The 19,912-nt window shown below is 44.5% G+C and overlaps 1 protein-coding gene across 2 annotated transcripts in view; it reads right to left on the reverse strand.

The window, feature by feature from the left end:
- The window catches only part of MYO10 (myosin X), a 203,916-nt gene that overhangs the window by 119,425 nt on the left and 64,579 nt on the right, over window positions 1-19,912 (reverse strand). The gene's annotated exons all lie outside the window — the stretch shown is intronic.

Below are 19,912 nucleotides of genomic sequence, written 5' to 3' on the forward strand. Positions count from 1 at the left end.
GCCCATGTGGAATAGACTGCATAATTGCTCGTGCACGGATTATGCGAGATTATCCGCACAAAGTCTCACGCTTAAAGAGCTTTTAACACACCAAATCAACACCACAAGCCTTCGTCGGAAGAAGCCAAGATCACCAGTGTCGAAGCGATGATTCTCCAACGTCAACTTTGTTGGACTGGTCATGTTGTGCGGATGCCTGATTATTGTCTTCCAAAGCAACTACTCTATTCCAAACTTAAAAATGGAAAGCGTAATGCTGGTGGTCAACAAAAGAGGTTTAAAGACTCTCTCAAGGCAAATCTAAGAAAATGTAGTATACAACTGGGAAACACTGGCCTACGAGCGCTCCAGTTAGAGAACAGCCTTTACCAAAGGTGTCATGGGCTTTGAAGATGCTCAAACTCAGGATGAAAGGGAGACATGTGCCAAGAGGAAGGCACGCTTGGCAAACCCTCACCATGATCAACACCCGTCCAGAAACCTATGTCCCCAGTGTGAAAGGACGTGTGGATCCAGAATTGGCCTCCACAGTCACTTATGGACTCACTGTTATGACCATGTTCATGGAAGACAATCATACTTGGCTACGAGTGATCACCAAAGAAGAAGAATGCAAACATCGAATGTACAGGGGGACGCAGTGTGGAGATGCAGCTAGCTGCCCTCAGTATGCATGTATCAGGTGCTCCTCTAAACAGCTGCATTGGCTCCTAGGTAAAGGTAAAGGGACCCCTGACCGTTAGGTCCAGTCGTGGACAACTCTGGGGTTGCGCCGCTCATCTCGCTTTATTGGCTGAGGAAGCTGGCGTACAGCTTCCGGGTCATGTGGCCAGCATGACTAAGCTGCTTCTGGCAAACCAGAGCAGTGCACGGAAACACCGTTTACCTTCCCGCCGGAGCGGTACCTATTTATCTACTTGCACTTTGACGTGCTTTTGAACTGCTAGGTGGGCAGGAGCAGGGACCGAGCAACGGGAGCTCACTCCGTCGCGGGGATTCGAACCGCCGACCTTCTGATCAGCAAGTCCTAGGCTCTGTGGTTTAACCTACAGCGCCACCCACGTCCCTGCATTGGCTCCTACCTAACACCATATTCCAGGAACGTCTAGGCTCCCTTCAATCCAGCACATAAAAAATTAGGTCAATGCTATGGTTGGCAACCCTCACTGCAATTAAAGAACTGGTTGCGCCCTCAGTCTAAACCTTGAGACTGGCTCAAAACCAACGTTAACATTGCTTGGCATAGTGGGTTTCTTCTTTGGCGTGAGAGCTTTAGAATACAATGCTTTTGTCACACATGTGTCTACTTGAAGCGTTATGGAAAGCTGGTTATCTAGATTTCCCAACCTTGAGACCCCTAGAGAAATGAGAGGGAGAGCGCATGTGAGCCCTCAAGGCACTTCATTTCTCTTAACTACATTTAAGAGGTTGGGAAACATTGTCTGCTTTGTCTTCCTTATGCAATGAAGAATGCCTGCACGAACAGGCACTACATTTATAAATTTCATCAGGACAGAAACGTAGGCTTGTATCCAATGCAGCGCTGTATAAGCATCCCGTCAGAACAAGGATTCCTGCTTGCACAATGGGACTTTCCCCACTTTCCCCCGTGTGTGTGTGTTCTGGGAGTTCCCCCAACCCTTGGGGGCCAATCTGGGGAGGGTGTGGACGTGTGCAGGGGGAGGATGAGGGCAACCCCCTCTCGGAAATGGAAGTCCTTGCGATGATGGGGCACTGACAGCACAGCCTGGATAGTTCGGTTGGTCATGCTGAGAACACCAAGGTTGCAGGTTCGATCCTTGTATAGGACAGCTGCATAGTCCCTGCATTGCAGGGGCTGGACTAGACGGTCCACGGGTCCCTTCTAACTCTAGGTTTCTATGATCAGGGTTAGCTGCAAATTACCAAGGTCTGAAAGCATGTGGGCCACTGGAAACCAACACGGCATCCTCTAGATCAGGCTTTCTCAACCTGTGGGTCCCCAGATATTATGGAACTACAACTCCCATCACCCCTAGCTAGCAAGGCTAGAGATCAGGGATGATGGGAGTTGTAGTCCAACAACAGCTGGGGACCGACAGGTTGAGAACCACTGCTCTAGATCTTGTTGACTTCAGCTCCTATCACCTTAGTCAATTTTCAGACCTATAGTCCAAAAACATTTGAACTACTATGGTCATGTCGGCTGGGGCTAATGGAAGTAGTAGTCCAAAATACCGGCTGGAGAGGGTTAGAGGGTTATAGTCAAAAACCTCTGGAGAGCACCAGATTAGGGAAGGCTGCACCATGTCATGTAAAGTGGGCAGAGTTTGCAACACTAAGCTCCATTTGGTCCACAGTGGAGGCAGTGAGAGATTTTACTTTCTTGGGCTCCATGATCACTGCAGATGGTGACAGCAGCCACGAAATTAAAAGACGCCTGCTTCTTGGGAGAAAAGTAATGACAAACCTAGACAGCATCTTAAAAAGCAGGGACATCACCTTGCCAACAAAGGTCCGTATAGTAAAACTTATGGTTTTCCCAGTAGTGATGTATGGAAGTGAAAGCTGGACTGAAGGATGATCGCCAAAGAATTGATGCTTTCGAATTATGGTGCTGGAGGAGACTCTTGAGAGTCCCATGGAATGCAAGAAGAACAAACCTATCCATTCTGAAGGAAATCAACCCTGAGTGCTCACTGGAAGGACAGATCCTGAAGCTGAGGCTCCAATACTTTGGCCACCTCATGAGAAGAGAAGACTCCCTGGAAAAGACCCTGATGTTGGGAAAGATGGAGGGCACAAGGAGAAGGGGACGACAGAGGACGAGATGGTTGGATAGTGTTCTCGAAGCTACCAGCATGAGTTTGACCAAATTGCGGGAGGCAGTGGAAGACAGAAGTGCCTGGCGTGCTCTGGTCCATGGGGTGACGAAGAGTCGGACACGACTAAACGACTAAACGACAACAACAAGCTACCATCAAAACATTAAGTGCCATCTTGGGCTACTAACCAGTAACTGTTCTTACAAGGAAATGGTCTAGCCATTGATATCACACATTCCAAGCAAAAGGTTCCCAGATTGAATCACAGGTTAGGACTTCTCTAAGAATCACAGGTAAGGACACTCAGTTTTAGGGGCTTGATGAGCACTGCCAGTCAGAAAAGACAAGACTCTGACCCCATATAAGTCAGCTGCTTAGATTCAGACAAAACAAACTTGGCATGAAATACAGCGCCGTTCAACTTGCTGCTCCCATTTGTACACCTGGGTTCTCAATACGCCCCTAAAATATGTGAGATTAGCTGCAATATAGAAAGCTCAGCACAAAAGAAAAGTCCGCCTTGGAATAACTTTTGATGCCGAAGGCCAGCAAAAGCATCTCAGGGAAAACTCTAGAGATCACGAGGAATGCAGTCAAAAAAGGAGCTGTAAATAAGGGAAGGTTTTATCAGTTCAAAAATGGAGGGGGAGGAAAAATCTGGCATAAAGAGCAAAGGTAAATCCCTCTGGTTCAAAAAAATATATAGATGCATATAAGCCATTTGTGAGCTCTTTATCCCCACAAATCTGTGGAATCTGAAACCCTTAAAAGCCCCCTGTCTGCATTCCTTGAAATAATAAGGGTTAAACTTAAGTTCAACAGGAAATATGCTTAGATTATCCAAGCATGTTACTGAGAACACTTTAAAGCTACAAGAAACTGATTAAAATCAGTCCATCCCTTCTGATTGGCCAGCCCAGGAGCAAAGGTTGTAAGATGCTCACCAAAACACCCTTTAAAATAGCATCCCTCTTGATCTGCCCTCTCATATTGCTTTTTCAATTACCCCAAAACAATTGCGGTTTTACAACAAAAAAACGAGCCATAGGTTTCCTTGAAGATCGTGCCCAAATATTTTATATCGGTCCAGAGAGGATACCCCTCGCTGAATGTTCATGGCCAAGGAATCTTGCAACTGAAACTGAAGGAGGAAAAGCAAAAATCAAACGGAAAATCCAGGCATTCACCCCCCAATATTACCTGTATGCTGTCATAGGCCCATTAGCCCATAAGCAATCTGGCTGTGGGTATGCCTTTCAAGTTACATATCACATCCAAAAACCCTTTACTGCAATGAATGGAGTTCTGCTTCATTTATTCCTTTGAAAACCCAACTCTTGGCCTGATACTCTGCAGTTGAGAAGGGAAACATCATTGAATGGCAGCATAACCCTATTGCCCTGACCACCCAGTGCCAACAGACTTATGCTAGGGTTTCCAATATGGCATCTACAGACACTACAATGCAAGGACCAGAGGTTGGCACCAAATGACCCCACAGCTTGGTGTTACACTTGAAGGGGTACCAAAACAAGTTCCATTATATCTTGATTCTCACCACCAATTTGCCTTCCTTGCACCTTCCAGCAAACCAGCAGGGAGGTGCTAAACAGCTCACCGTTTCCTTTAAAGGGTCAGGTATATATGTACGTGTATATATTAAAATGGGACACGGGTGGCGCTGTGGGTTAAACCACAGAGCCTAGGACTTGCCGATCAGAAGGTCGGTGGTTCGAATCCCCGCAACAGAGTGAGCTCCCGTTGCTCGGTCCCTGCTCCTGCCAACCTAGCAGTTCGAAAGCACGTCAAAGTGCAAGTAGATAAATAGGTACCGCTCCGGCGGGAAGGTAAATGGCGTTTCCGTGCGCTGCTCTGGTTCGCCAGAAGTGACTTAGTCATGCTGGCCGCATGACCCGGAAGCTTCCTCGGCCAATAAAGCGAGATGAGCACCGCAACCCCAGAGTCGGTCGCGACCAGACCTAATGGTCAGGGGTCCTTTACCTTTATATATTAAAATAATTTTCGAAGCAGCCCACAGATCAGCAGATACTGCAGATAAAACCAGAGAAAGGTGTTGTGTTATGAGAGATTCTGAACTCGGTGTTTGGTTTACCTTGAGAAATCCTCTTTAGATCCCAGCTGTGATTGCAGGATGCAAAAACTGGAAAGGATTAATCATGCATCATTTACTTATTTCAGGATACCAAGTCAGGGTGTTTTTAAAAGATTGGAAGCATTGGTTTTATCCTGATTCTAGTTTTCTCAATTTCCCAATCCTTCTACAGTAATGTGCCGCCCCCAACCCACCCAGCCAGTTTCATGTATAAACAGAGAGCCCTCCATTTCCCATAAATATACCACAACGTTATACAATAGGACATTGGTTCTCAAATGCCTTGGTTCCCAAACGCCAAAAACCCTGAAGTAAGTGTTTTGGTTTTCAAACACTTTCCGAAAGCTGTCGGCTATTGTTTCCAGGGCGCCTGCACCAATCAGAAGCCGCGCCTTGGTTTTCAAACTTTGTGGAAGTCAAACGGACTTCCAGAATGGATTACGTTTGGCGCTTTGTTTTATTTTTATTTTGCGTTTTTGTTTTTGAGGCTTTTTTGGTTAATTTGTTTTTGTGGCAGCGTGGAACCCAGTTCAGCTACTGATTGATTTATTGTGTGACTGTGGAAATGGATAAAAGCCCCCCATCCAAACCATGGCTATCATCAGTGCAGGTAAGGGGGGAAAATTAATTTTAATTTTTATCATCTACAGTACTGACTTATTTATTTTATAGTACAGTACATTGATTGTTGCTTTCATTTTATGGATCAATGGTCTCGTTAGATAGTAAAATTCATGTTAAATTGCTGTTTTAGGAGTTCTTTTTAAAAGTCTGGAACTGATTAATCCGTTTTGCATTACTTTCTATGGGAAAGCAAGCCTTGGTTTTGGAACGCTTTGGTTTTGGAACGGACTTCCGAATCGGATTAAGTTTGAGAATCTAGGTGCCACTGTAATGCAAGATTGCATTGTAGGCTTATCTGTCTCTAGGGCTGCAACAAGATCATATGGAACATATGTGGCTTCTTGCAATATCTATTTCCAGTCCATGTTTCACAAATCCAGTAATCTATCCTCCTTCTGCCAACACCCATATTTTCTTTTGCATTCTTACATTCTACTTCCTTTACGGTACTCTTTAATTAGGCTTTCCAGAAGAGACAGGCAAGCAAAACAAATACAGTGGTACCTCGGGTTACAAACACCTCGGGTTACAAACACTTCGGGTTACAGACTCCGCTAACCCAGAAATAGTACCTCGGGTTAAGAACTTTACCTCAGGATGAGAACAGAAATCGTGCGGCGGCAGCAGGAGGCCCCATTAGCTAAAGTGGTACCTCAGGTTAAGAACGGTTTCAGGTTAAGAAGGGACCTTTGGAACGAATTAAGTTTGTAACTGGAGGTACCACTGTATATAAAAGGGTTCAGAACTACAGACACCAAATTTTAATAAAGTCACGTTCTACTAATCAGCAATAAATCTTGCCAAAGTACGCATGTCCCAATCTGCAAAAGCGACTCGGCTGGCAGTTACTTGAAATGCAAAACTAATATCCCTTAAGACATGTGTTGCTATTGTACAACTCTTAAGAAACCCTACCTACCATTTATTATTTTATAGTAGGCTGGTTTCCTTGTTGAGGTACCTGTTATTCTGGTCGCACTCTTTACAGCTCTCTTCAAATAATTGCCAGATCATGTATATTAAAGGCAAGGTGCTTGATCTACAAGCTAGTCATTTGGGTGCTTGGAATGGAATTAAATCATATCTGCATCTTTAATTTTGGACTGCAGGCTAGTCTAATAACAATCACTTATCTTCTAGGCAACATCTCACTACAGCGGAGGAGGAAATTGGGTTGCAGAATTGCTTTTGCTTCCTTATTTCCTGACTTGCCTAATTTTTCTGAGTCGGCATCTGAATAAAATAAAATACTGCAATGACAGTGCCCAGACCTCCCATCCTGTAGCAGATTCATGCACAACACTTTAGCACATAGGAGTGAGTATGTAAACATTTATCCCATCCTTGTTGCAGAACAAAGTACTTATTCTTCCAGCAGCTCAAGCCTCACTCGTTTTAAGTATCTGCAAAATGGGGAAAAAATTATATTGACCCAATCTCTTTATTTCAAGTGCTCTTGTGCACATTCGGAAACATGGTCAGCATGACTAAGCCGCTTCTGGCGAACCAGAGCAGAGCACAGAAACACCATTTACTTTCCCGCCAGAGCGGTACCTATTTATCTACTTGCACTTTGACATGCCGTTGAACTGCTAGGTTGGCAGGAGCTAGGACAGAACAACGGGAGCTCACGCCGTCGCAGGGATTCGAACTGCCAACCTTCTAATCGCCAAACCCTAGGCTTACGTTCAGAGCACAATGCCACCCACATCTAAGACCGAGATAAAGTTCGCAAACCGGGAAGTGCTTCCGGTTTTGCGGAGTTCGTAAACCAAATTGTTCGTAACCAGGGCTGTTCTTAAACCGAGGTACCACTGTATTCTCCTTTATTTCACATAACAAGGTCTGGCCACATACCACATCATATGGTAAACCTCTGTGGACTGCATACAACTTCAGAAATAAGGTGCGTGTGTAACATGACTGCATGCATGTTACACATGCGCTCTCTCACACACATACCCTTTAAACACAGAAAACAGGCAAAAAGGTTATTTCCCCCGATATACTAGTTTCTAATGTTAGATGGTCTCATCCACTCCAGACGAGAGCCATCTGTGCTAACGCTAGCTATGGAGGCTGTCTTCTACGCATGGCAACTACCAACTCTCTTCACATCTTTTAGCAGGGTCCATATTGTCTTCCTTGCTTGAAAACCTTCCTCTGGAAAAAAAATCTAAGAACTTTCATAGCAACTTCTCCTTCTCCCTGCCTGGCTGACTCACACAGCATCCTTTTTTATCTCACTGGCCTTGGAGGGATTTACAATGTTTAGACGATCAAATACGATGTAAATATTGTTGCCTTTTATCCGGAGGTTAACTCGATTTGGGTGTGCAGCTCAGGAGAAAAAAAGTTATTCCCCTGGATCTTGCAGTCGGTAGTTGTCACAAAAATATAACAGACCACTGCAGAAGCAAGGAAAAAACATTGCTGATGTCTACAAATTCCATGTTTTTGTAACGGTTTCCTGTATTTTATAAGGCGCATCTCAGCTCCTCCAGAAATAAATTAGTCCAAAATTTAAAAAGCCTGTGATCTTTTTTGAATGTACGCATGTTTTCCAACTCATCCCAAATGGCACCTTAAACCAACGCGACAACGGACTGTCTAGGCACGCTTTTTTATAACAAGAATACAAAGCTGAGAATGAATGAACTGCAGTTAAAATATTGTGCTCATTTTTCACATGGTCCAGTCCTTCCCCTGCCCACCCCCCTAATATTCTTAAGAGGGTCTCTTCTCCAGTCTTCAGAGAGTAGAGGGAAGTGGAGAGGCAGGAAAATGACCTCCTTTCCTTCCACTCTGCAGTTTTAATCTGAAATCTCAGGTGCAGTACTGCGCCCAGAGCTCAGAAACTGCTCGTGCTAATGAAATTCCCTGTCGCAAAATGCACACAGAACTATGGGAGTTTTGAACACTGATTAGCATATATTTGACACTGATGACAGGTACCTCCCTCCACTAACTTGTCACAAAAGTAGTAAGTACCTTTGTTTGAATACCAAGGTGTTTTGCAATTAATAAGTTTTTGAGAGTCTGCCTGCATAAATCATTATTTCCCATCTATGTACAAAACTGAATTAAAGTGAAAAGAAGGCTAACTTTTGGATTCAAGCCTTTTTACAAAGTTTATATTTCCCCAAAACACAAATCTTCAAAAGGTAGCTTTTGAAAGCCATTAAAATGAACTCAGCCGGTAAGCGGGAAAAGCACTAATGGGCACCGAGTGGGAAACTGTGAGGATAAGTATGTCTCTCCCACACATAAATTTAATATACTTAATTCAATAATAAATAAAAATTACATTACGAACATTTCCTTAAACAAACACTTTGGGCCACTTTTGGGATGAATAAGAGGACTCCTCTTCACCAGCAAGAAGAAATTTCATTGGCGTCGTTACAAATGCAAATTCATCTCCTTCTGAAACCTCAAAGCAATTCTTCAAAGCAATGAGAAAGCAGTCTTCAGAACTCAAAGTGACTTTTGGAAAATTAATTAAGAGCTTTCTTGTGAAAAGATGACTTATTGAGCCAACATAAAACTCACTTTTCCATCAGCTGCAATTAGTTTGGAGTTTACGAAGGAGTTTGCTCAACTAACTGCCCTTCCCACAATGTTTGCGTATGTAAATAGAGTTGCTAAAGAACTCTAATTTAATATTAGTGGTTTGCAGTAGTCAGGATTGTTCTGAAGGGGCCCAGCAGAAACAAAGAGAGACTTATGCATCCCTCTTAAGTCAGCACTAATGAATGGGGCCTCCGAGTATAAATTACAGGTCAGCTTAACAACCACCTTTTAGAGTCTCACCCTCGCTATCAAAATATTTACAGCAGGCAATTTAAGGACTCACGTATTCCTGCTTCACTGTGAACAGGCTGCTCTCAAAAATTACAGGTGCTCCTGGTCTTGCTAGAGTAGCTGTTTGTTTTAAGCTAAAGAAAATGGGGTTCAACCCTTTCCTGGCACATTTTAGATCTTACACAGGCTTAAGAGGCAAAATGCTTGCAATTAACATGTCACAGTTTGCAACCGCTGGACAAAAGATCATTGTGTAAACACTATTTGTGTTTTTCCTACTGGGGAGAGGGGCCATTATGGGCAGGGAGACAAAGACTGTTTTGGCACTTGAATTTGAGGGATAAGCTACCAGGAAGTTTCCTACACAAACTCCAGTGGAATGACTGGGACCCAAGCAGGTACATAAAAATAACGCAATCCACAACCCATAGGGTGATGTAGGGAGGAATTGGACAGTACAATGATACCTTGGTTCTCAAACATAATCCGTTCCGAAAGCTCATTCCAAAACCAAAGCGTTCCAAAACCAAGGTGTGTTTTCCCATAGGAATAAATGCAAAATGGATTAATTTTTAAAAACAACCCCTCAAACAGCAATTTAAAATGAATTTTACTATCTAGCAAGACCACTGATCCATAAAATGAAAGCAATAAACAATGTACTGCAGTCACACAATCAATCAATCAGTAGATGAACGGGGTTCCTTACAGTCACAAAAACATAACAAAAAAGAGCCGCAAAAACAAAAATGCAAAATAAATAGCAAAAAGAGACAGACTTCAGCATAACACTCAAAACAAAAGTGTGGCAATCAAAATGGAAGCGTAACACTCAAAATGGAGCACGTTTGGCTTCTGAAAAAAGTTCGCAAACCAGAACACTTACTTCCAGATTTGCAGAGTTTGGGTTCCAAGTTGTTTGAGTACCAAGGCGTTTGAGAACCAAGGTACCACTGGAGTTGTGACATGGCACCTGGCCGTTATTGGCTACACTGGCAGCACCACAGAAGGATGGGATGAGCAGAAGGACCCATAAGAAGAGGAGGAAGCAGGGGCCAGAGAAAGTACAGTGGTACCTCGGGTTACATACGCTTCAGGTTACATACGCTTCAAGTTACACATTCCGCTAACCCAGAAATAGTGCTTCTGGTTAAGAACTTTGCTTCACGATAAGAACGCGGCAGCAGCAGGAGGCCCCATTAGCTAAAGTGGTGCTTCAGGTTAAGAACAGTTTCAGGTTAAGAACGGACCTCCGGAACGAATTAAGTACTTAACCTGAGGTACCACTGTAGCAGCACAAGGGAAGGGGGTATAAGTCTGTGAAAGAAAACTGGCCGAAGATTCTGCCAGTCAAGCAGGAAACCACAAGATGCAAGGAGCTACACTCCCACCAAGTTTTCTTGTTTTCGTTTCCAACTGAGCATGCTCAATTCTCAAGCAGGGCTGCCCCTTAGTTTGTTTCATTTGATGCACTTTCACAACCTTCTTTGTTCCGCTGAACACGCAAACACCTCCCTCCTTTTGTTTTTCAGAGCCCGCTTGGGGTTCCATTTCAGCTGACGTTAAACCACCTGAGTTCTTTCTTGGAGGGAGTAATGTGCAAGCAGCAGAGCTGCTGCACCCTGCAGAGTTAAGACGCAGGTGGCGCTGTGGTCCAAACCACTGAGCCTCTTGGGCTTGCCGATCAGAAGGTCGGCGGTTCGAATCCCCGCGACGGGGTGAGCTCCCATTGCTCTGTCCCAGCTCCTGCCAACCTAGCAGTTCGAAAGCACACCAGTACAAGTAGATAAATAGGAACCACTGCAGTGGGAAGGTAAATGGCATTTCCGTGCGCTCTGGATTTCGTCAAGGTGTTCCATTGTGCCAGAAGCAGTTTAGTCCTATTGGCCACATGACCTGGAAAGTTGTCTGCGGACAAACGCCGGCTCCCTAGGCCTGAAAGCGAGATGAGCGCTGCGACCCCATAGTCACCTTTGACTGGACTTTACCATCCAGGGGTCCTTTACCTTTTTTTACTTGCAGAGTTAAGAAATCAGATAGCGAGTTTGGAAATAACTAGTCAATAAGCCAATAGCTCTTATAACATGGATCTGGCCCTCCAGACATTATTGGATGCTCATCTGCCCCAGCCAGCAATGATCAGTGGTCATGAGTGATACAGTCCGGAGTCATTCAGAGGGGCAGAGCATCCCCATCCATTCCCTAATTCCGCATTTCATGGTCATAATTTGTTTCTGGCACTGCAACCCTAGGCATTTTTTTTTTTTTACTCAAAATGATTCTGCTGCACAGCTCTTCAGTGAGATTCAGATTTAAGTAAGGGAACATCCTGCATTTACAGGAAAGGTCCCCTTCCTGAGTTATTTAGCACCAAATAACTGCACCATCCCTGGATTAAAAAAAACAGCAGCCATGCCCTTTCCTCCGCACGTTCACATTCTTAATGCGGACCTTTGTTTATTTTTCTCTAAACCACATGATACCACCAGCAATTCTTCCTTATGCAAATTGGAAGACATAGCAATTTGGCTCTTGTTTAAGCCAAGCCATATGTTTCAGCGACACCCAAAGCACTGAACAATAAACCTGATCCCACAGCCATAGGAATTTTGTAACTGTGCTTAACATTTGAACAGATGACAACAATCACGACACAGAGATGCTGGCGGGGCGAGGAGAGCCGGAATGGTTTATTTTGTGTGAACAACTGAAACGTGCCCTCAATCACTTAAAGAGCATTTAAACTGCAGTCTGTGTACATCTGCTTTAATCTTAACACAAAAGCAACTCCGCTCTTTTTAACGCACACATAAGAAAAACACAAGAAAAGGAACAGATGGGGGTTTCTTTTCCAGAAAACCTACACAAAGGATGGAAGTTTTAACTATTTGTATCAGTAAACACTCAGTGCATTTGCTAGCACCAAAGGATAGAATATAGATTAGGCAAAGCAATAGGTTAACATGGCAAACTCAAGTTGCTGAAAGAGCTTTCAAATTTCACAGAACCCTTGAGCAGCAATCCTCAGTGGCATTTACTTCTGAGTAGACATGTAAAGGCTTGAACTGTAGACAGTGGGGGGGGGGAGGGTAGTGCCATCTATTTTCATAGCACTGTAACATAAGCAAAGAAGTCTGTCTTAATGAGTTTTCGGGTTAAATATGGCATAAAAACTATGAAATTTGAAGGGCTGCTTGTTTATTGAATTATTAAGGCCATACATTCCCCAAAGGACCTTAGGAGTAGCATTTGTGATGATCCAAATACAGTGGTACCTCAGGTTACATACGCTTCCAGTTACATATGCTTCAGGTTACAGACTTTGCTAACCCAGAAATAGTGCTTCAGGTTAAGAACTTTGCTTCTGGATGAGAACAGAAACAGCGGCAGCAGGAGGCCCCATTAGCTAAAGTGGTGCTTCAGGTTAAGATCAGTTTCAGGTTAAGTACGGACCTCCATAACAAATTAAGTACTTAACCTGAGGTACCACTGTAGCAATCTAGGGAACCTTCATGGATGTTTCTTTGCACCCAGACTCAATATACTGACTGCACCACCACGGGTCAGTTAGGGACAGTATTTGCAACGCCAGACGCAGGTGGTCCATTAAAATTATCATTTGCTTTTTTCCACCCACAAGCCTGACTGAATTGGACTAAGGCTCAGAACTATGCACAGTGATGTCACTGCTGCTTCTTTACATAGGAGGATGCTTCAATGTACCTGTAAAACGAGAACAGGGTGCTAATTTGGGGGGCAAAGATTGAACAGGTAAGGAGTACTGATAATAATAATAATAGTAATAATAATAATAATAATAATAATAATAATAATAATAATAATAATTTATTATTTATACCCCGCCCATCTGGCTGGGCCTCCCCAGCCACTCTGGGCGGCTTCCATAAAAACCAAAAATACAGTAAAATATCACACGTTAAAAACTTCCCTGAACAGGGCTGCCGTAAGATGTCTTCTGAATGTCAGGTAGTTGTTTATCGCTTTGACATCTGCTGGAAGGGCGTTCCACAGGGCGGGCGCCACTACCGAGAAGGCCCTCTGCCTGGTTCCCTGTAGCTTTGCTTCTCGCAATGAGGGAACTGCCAGAAGGCCCTCGGCGCTGGACCTCAGCGTCCGGGCAGAACAATGGGGGTGGAGACGCTCCTTCAGATATACTGGACCGAGGCCGTTTAGGGCTTTAAAGGTCAGCACCAACACTTTGAATTGTGCTCGGAAACGTACTGGGAGCCAATGTAGGTCTTTCAAGACCGGTGTTATATGGTCTCGGCGGCCGCCCCCAGTCACCAGTCTAGCTGCCGCGTTCTGGATTAGTTGTAGTTTCCGGGTCACCTTCAAAGGTAGCCCCACGTAGACTGCATTGCAGTAGTCCAAGCGGGAGATAACCAGAGCATGCACCACTCTGGCGAGACAGTCCGCAGGCAGATAGGGTCTCAGCCTACGTACCAGATGGAGCTGGTAAACAGCTGCCCTGGACTGAGCCTTAGGTATTGGTGTTCCTTCTCCAGGTGTTCTCTGGTGCCTGGCCAGAGAATGGAGAGAGTGCCAGGTGGAGGAGCCAACCCTAGAGACTGCATCCCTCTTTAAATAGTACCCCAGCCTCTGTTTTACATATGAATAGGGGAGATGACTATGCTTAAAGACACAGGCCTGCTGCTGCTAATTTTCAGGCAAATTAGTTTGGGCTTAATGCCTGAAGAGGAGGTGTGATTTGTAAGATAAAAGGAGCATTTGTAAAACAAAACAAAAAACCAAGCTATCAAATCAACTGCCATCCTTTATTTTGCTGCTGGGTCATTTCCATTTTTGTTTGGGATTTTAAGGTAAGGTTAAAGGCCAGAGAGAAAGATAAATTTTAAAAATGCAAATACACTGGGAGGGCAGGATATATATCTTTTGAATGAATAAATGTAAGTAAAAGTGAGCCCCAAGTTGCATACATTTAAAAGGTTGATCACTACTACAAGATTCTGGTAGTGGTATATAAAGATCAGAAATGAGCAACCTCCATCCTTGACCAAGTGGTTTTTTTGGCAATATGCTACATGTGGCCAACGGCTCTTTGTGTGATGCTCACAAGGTAATCTACAAGGACAGAATAGAAGGCATAGGAATACAAGCACAATGCAGCTATGAAGAGCAATTGGATTTAGTTCAAAGAAACTGAAGGGGAAAATAATAACCACAAAACCCGACAGGACCAGTCCCTTTCCTTTGTCCTCTTCCTTCCCAACGACCCCTCCAAGGTCTTGACCTTACAAGTTGGGAAGTGATGAACAGGCCTTTTCATATCTGCAAAAGCTATTCTGAAACACTATACAAAAAGCTGGGTCAGTCTCACTAACTGTGAAGAACATATTTTCTTGGCCATTGTTACATGGATTTGACTCTTCAAGCAAAGCCCAGCTAACATCTGCTGTTTTCTCTCACACACCATGGTGCCCGACACTTTGGACTTTTGACAACCTGCCCGGAGGTGTAAATAAGATAAACTAGAGGACTGAACCACACGCACAACCCTTAAAAGCTTCTAGCATTTATTCCACACATAATAATAATAATAATAATAATAATAATAATAATAATAATAATAATAATATCATCTTTATTGTCCCCTTCAGGGACAACGAAATTACCAGTACTTGACTGCTCCATAAAAACACTAATTAAACAATACAGTATAATACAGCAAGGGAGATTAGATGACTTTCAAAGTCCGGGCTTCCCATTCAGGGCCAAGATCGCTCTGGAGAAGAAGCTGTTCTTAAGACGGCTCGTTCTTGTCTTCATCGTCCTGTATCTCTGTCCCGACGGCAAGAGCTCGAAGAGACAGTGACCAGGATGCGATGGATCTTTTACTATGTCCAGTGCCTTCCTATGGCACCTTGTGGCATAAATCTGCTCTAAGGTGGAGAGTGGGCAGCCAACAATGCTCTCTGCTGCCTTAACAACCCTGCACAACCCCATCCTGTCCTGGGTAGTACAGCTTCCGTACCACACACATAAGCCATAAGTGAGCACGCTCTCAATGGCACCGTGATAGAAGGCAAGCAGCAGTTTCTGCGGAAGATGGTTTTTCCTTAGTATTCTCAAAAAGTACAGTCTCTGCTGTGCCTTCTTCACAAGCCCCCTTGTGTTGACACTCCAGGACAGATCCTCTTGTAATTCAATGCCCAAAAATCTGAACGTTGTTACCCTCTCCACACAGACCCCATCAATCAAAAGTGGCTGGACATTGCTCTTCTGTCTCCTGAAGTCCACCACAAGCTCCTTTGTCTTCCTTGTATTTATGAGCAAGTTGTTAGCTCTGCACCACTCTATCAGCCGCTCCACCTCATCTCAATAATCCGTTTCACCCTCCCTTTCAGGGATGAGCCCAATCACAGTTGTGTCATCTGCAAATTTGACAACCCTATTACTAGGGTGATCTAAGCTTTCAGCCCAAACAATACAGCGAGACTCATCTTGCCAAGCTGGCCCACTGAATAACTTGCCAACTTTTATTTGATTAATTACTTCTTACCCCATGCTTCCTTCAAGGAGCTGAGAGGGTATGGGGCTCAAGATTCTACATTGCCCCTTTTATTGCCCCCCCCCCTCATTTTATCTTCACAATCACACTCCCAAGGTCAACCAGTGAGCTCCATTTGAGTGGAAATTTGAACACAGGCTTTTATCTATATAATTGTTGATATTGGGTAGCTGGTGAAGGTAAAGGTCCCCTGGATGGTTAAGTCCAGTCAAAGACGACTATGGGGTTGCGGTTCTCATCTCGCTTCAGGCCAAAGGAACCAACATTTGTCCACAGACAGCTTTCCGTGACATTTAAAGAGAGCCCTGTTTAGGGAAGTTTCTAATGTTTGATGTTTTATTGTGTTTTTAGTATCCTGTTGGAAGCCACCCAGAGTGGCTGGGGGTGGACCAGGCCAGGTGGGTGGGGCATAAATAATAAAGTATTATATTATGGTGATGATGTGACCAGCATGACAAAACCGCTTCTGGTGTAACAGGACACCAAGACGAGTGCCAGAGTGCACGGAAACGCCATTTACCTTCCCGCCACAGTGGCATCTATTTATCTGCTTGCACTGGCGTGCAGCAGCAGCAGCAGGAGGCCCCATTTGCTAACGTGGTGCTTCAGGTTAAGAACAGTTTCAGGTTAAGTATGGACCTCCGGAATGAATGAAGTACTTAACCTGAGGTACCACTGTACTGTTAAAATGGAAAGGGGTCAAACCATCGCAAGATTTTGGGAGGTTGGATAGTTACAATGGAATGGTCAAGTGGGTGGGGTGACCATTTTTATTCATTTTATGATTATTAATTTGTCAAAATAAAAATTAAAATAAAAAGCAAAAAAAATAGTATCTTAAGAAGACAACTCTATGACTTTTAATAAAATATCTCCAAATGCTCATGCCTCGAAGGGTCTCCCTCAAGGTTTGCAATTCACACAAGACTTGGCCTCATGGGTGCCTGTTGCCACCATCTGCTTGCGAGCACCATCCCCGACGAAAGCGAATTCACAATAAAAAAAGAGGCCAGGCTCTCCCGAACAATTAACTTTATTTCCCCCTCCCTCACCCGCTCCCACAAATCCCCAACTGATATATATATATATATGCAGCGATTTCAAGCTAATAAGATGTCACTCTGGCTGAGCGGAAACATTTAAAGTTCAATTCCCAAGGAGAAAGAAAGCTGAGGTGGAGAAAGGGAGAATCTACAGGTGCCTCTTATTTAAGGCAGAAGATCCCGGGACTATGTTCCCACTTTGCAATGCACAGCTATGAATGACTTCTTTGTTAACTGAATTCAGGGGAGGGTTTTTGAATGACAAGCTCTTTCCTAGTGATACTTGCCATCTGTGGTTTGGGGGGTGGGCGGGAATTGTGCATGCAAACACTCTCATTCTCACTCACACACAAGAGTACATTTCTGAGATATTATGTCTCTCTCAGCTGCTTCCATTTAGACGGTCTGGCTTCGAAAGGGTCCGGCCCCACCACCGCTTTTTGTCCATTAGAAGACATAATTTTAAGCATTCTTGCAGTTTGATGTTACAGATGCTAATCAGGTTGTGGTCATCGACTAGACCCCCAACCAAACTGCGGCGAGTTATTCCATACCGGAGTTATTTTCTTTTGAGTCAGATCTTGTTATATTCAGAGCGAAGGGGGTATATTCCCCACCCCCACCCCCTTCAGAGAGACGGAAAGAGAAAACCCATTTCAGAAATCCTGTGTCATTATGCAGCTGTTGAAAACAAAATACCTACAAAAAGGAAAAGAAAAGCAAGCTATCTTTGACATCGTGCATACAAACAAACTCTGGGTGCCAGGAACAGAACTATTGTGTTCTCTGAGGAAAGGCAGGATAGAACATCTGCTTTGAATAATAATAATAATAATTTATTATTTGTACCCCGCCCATCTGGCTGGGTTTCCCCAGCCACTCTGGGCGGCTTCCAACAAAGATGAAAAATACACTAAAATGTCACATATTAAAAACTTCCCTGAACAGATGTCTTCTGAATGTCAGGTAGTTGTTTATCGCTTTGACATCTGATGGGAGGGCGTTCCACAGGGCGGGTGCCACTACCGAGAAGGCCCTCTGCCTGGTTCCCTGTAACTTGGCCTCTCGCAGTGAGGAAACCGCCAGAAGGCCCTCGGAGCTGGACCTCAGTGTCCGGGCAGAATGATGGGGGTGGAGACGCTCCTTCAGATATACTGGACCGAGGCCGTTTAGGGCTTTAAAGGTCAGCACCAACACTTTGAATTGTGCTCGGAAACGTCCTGGGAGTCAGTGTAGGTCTTTCAAGACCGGTGTTATATGGTCTCGGCGGCCGCTCCCAGTCACCAGTCTAGCTGCCGCATTCTGGATTAGTTGTAGTTTCCGGGTCACCTTCAAAGGTAGCCCCACCTAGAGCGCATTGCAATAGTCCAAGCGGGAGATAACCAGAGCATGCACAACTCTGGCGAGACAGTCTGCAGGCAGATAGGGTCTCAGCCTACGTACCAGATGGAGCTGATAAACAGCCGCCCTGGATACAGATTTGACCTGTGCCTCCATGGACAGCTGTGAGTCCAAAATAACTCCCAGGCTGCGCACCTGGTCCTTCAGGGGCACAGTTACCCCATTCAGGACCAGGGAATCCTCCACACCTGCCCGCCTCCTGTCCCCCAAAAACAGTACTTCTGTATTGTCAGGATTCAACCTCAATCTGTTAGCTGCCATCCATCCTCCAACCGCCTCCAGGCACTCACACAGGACCTTCACCGCCTTCACTGGTTCTGATTTGAAAGAGAGGTAGAGAATGTTCTTAGAAGGTTCTATGTTCCATTTCCAGACAAGGCTGAAACCTCTAGGTCAGCCATTCTCAGCCTTGGGTTGTTGGACTACAATTCCCATCATCCTTAGCCAGCATGGTGTGTGGTCAGGGAAGATGGGAATTGCAGTTCAAGAACATCTTGGGACTCAAAATTGAGAGAGCCTTCTCTAGAAGCACAAATAGGTTGTATTTAAGGTAACCTCAGGCTACTGTCCTATGAACACAAAAAAAGGTAAAAGGGTAAAGGACCCCCGGACGGTTAAGTCCAGTCAAAGGCGACTTTGGGGTTGCAGCGCTCATCTCGCTTTCAGGCCGAGGGAGCCGGCGTTTGTCCGCAGACAGCTTTCCGGGTCATGTGGCCAGCAGGACTAAACCGCTTCTGGCGCAACGGGACACCGTGATGGAAACCAGAGTGCACAGAAATGCCATTTACCTTCCCGCCGCAGCGGTACCTATTTATCTACTTGCACTGGTGTGCTTTTGAACTGCTAGGTTGGCAGGAGCTGGGACAGAGCAACGGGAGATCACTCGGTTGCGGGGATTCGAACCACCGACCTTCTGATCGGCAAACCCAAGAGGCTCAGTGGTTTAGACCACAGCGCCACCCACATCCCCCCCCACTGAACCCAGTAAGACTTATTGAAGGACTTCCCAGGTTTCCATGGAAGCGCTGCTTTACAAAACAGAACTATAATATCCACTATCAGAAGAATGATTTAAGACCGGAGACTAAAGTTTCTCAAAGGACTTCATTTTTGAAGCAAACCACATTTGTTACAAAATCCAGTATAATTCTGGCTGCTCATCCTGCATGGGCTGCCATTGCCATATTCCTCAGAGTGAGGATCTGGGGTTTTTTTTCCTTGTACAGTATTATGGGCCAAAACTTCTGTCAGTTAAAAATGATAGCCACACTCTCCTGGTTTCATAATACAACAAACAGGTCTGCAAATAAGAATTTAAAAGTTTCTGTTTCTTTACTTATACAAATAACGTGAGGTATATATCAGTAACCGAGGTACAGATCAGTAACTTCGTAAGGTATATATATCAGTAATGGCCCTCCAAGCGTGTGGCTGCCATTGGTTTTTTTTAAAAAAATGTAAAGCCATAAACATTATTTTTTTCATGCAGGAAAATTGATTCACTAAGTAGGCTCCCAACAAAAACGACTACAGCAACTTCCTTTGTAGAGAGAAGGAGGAATTGGAAGTCCTT

This window comes from Podarcis liolepis, assembly GCF_965112155.1.
Source record: "Podarcis liolepis genome assembly, chromosome: 8".
Taxonomy (NCBI): Eukaryota; Metazoa; Chordata; class Lepidosauria; order Squamata; family Lacertidae; genus Podarcis; species Podarcis liolepis.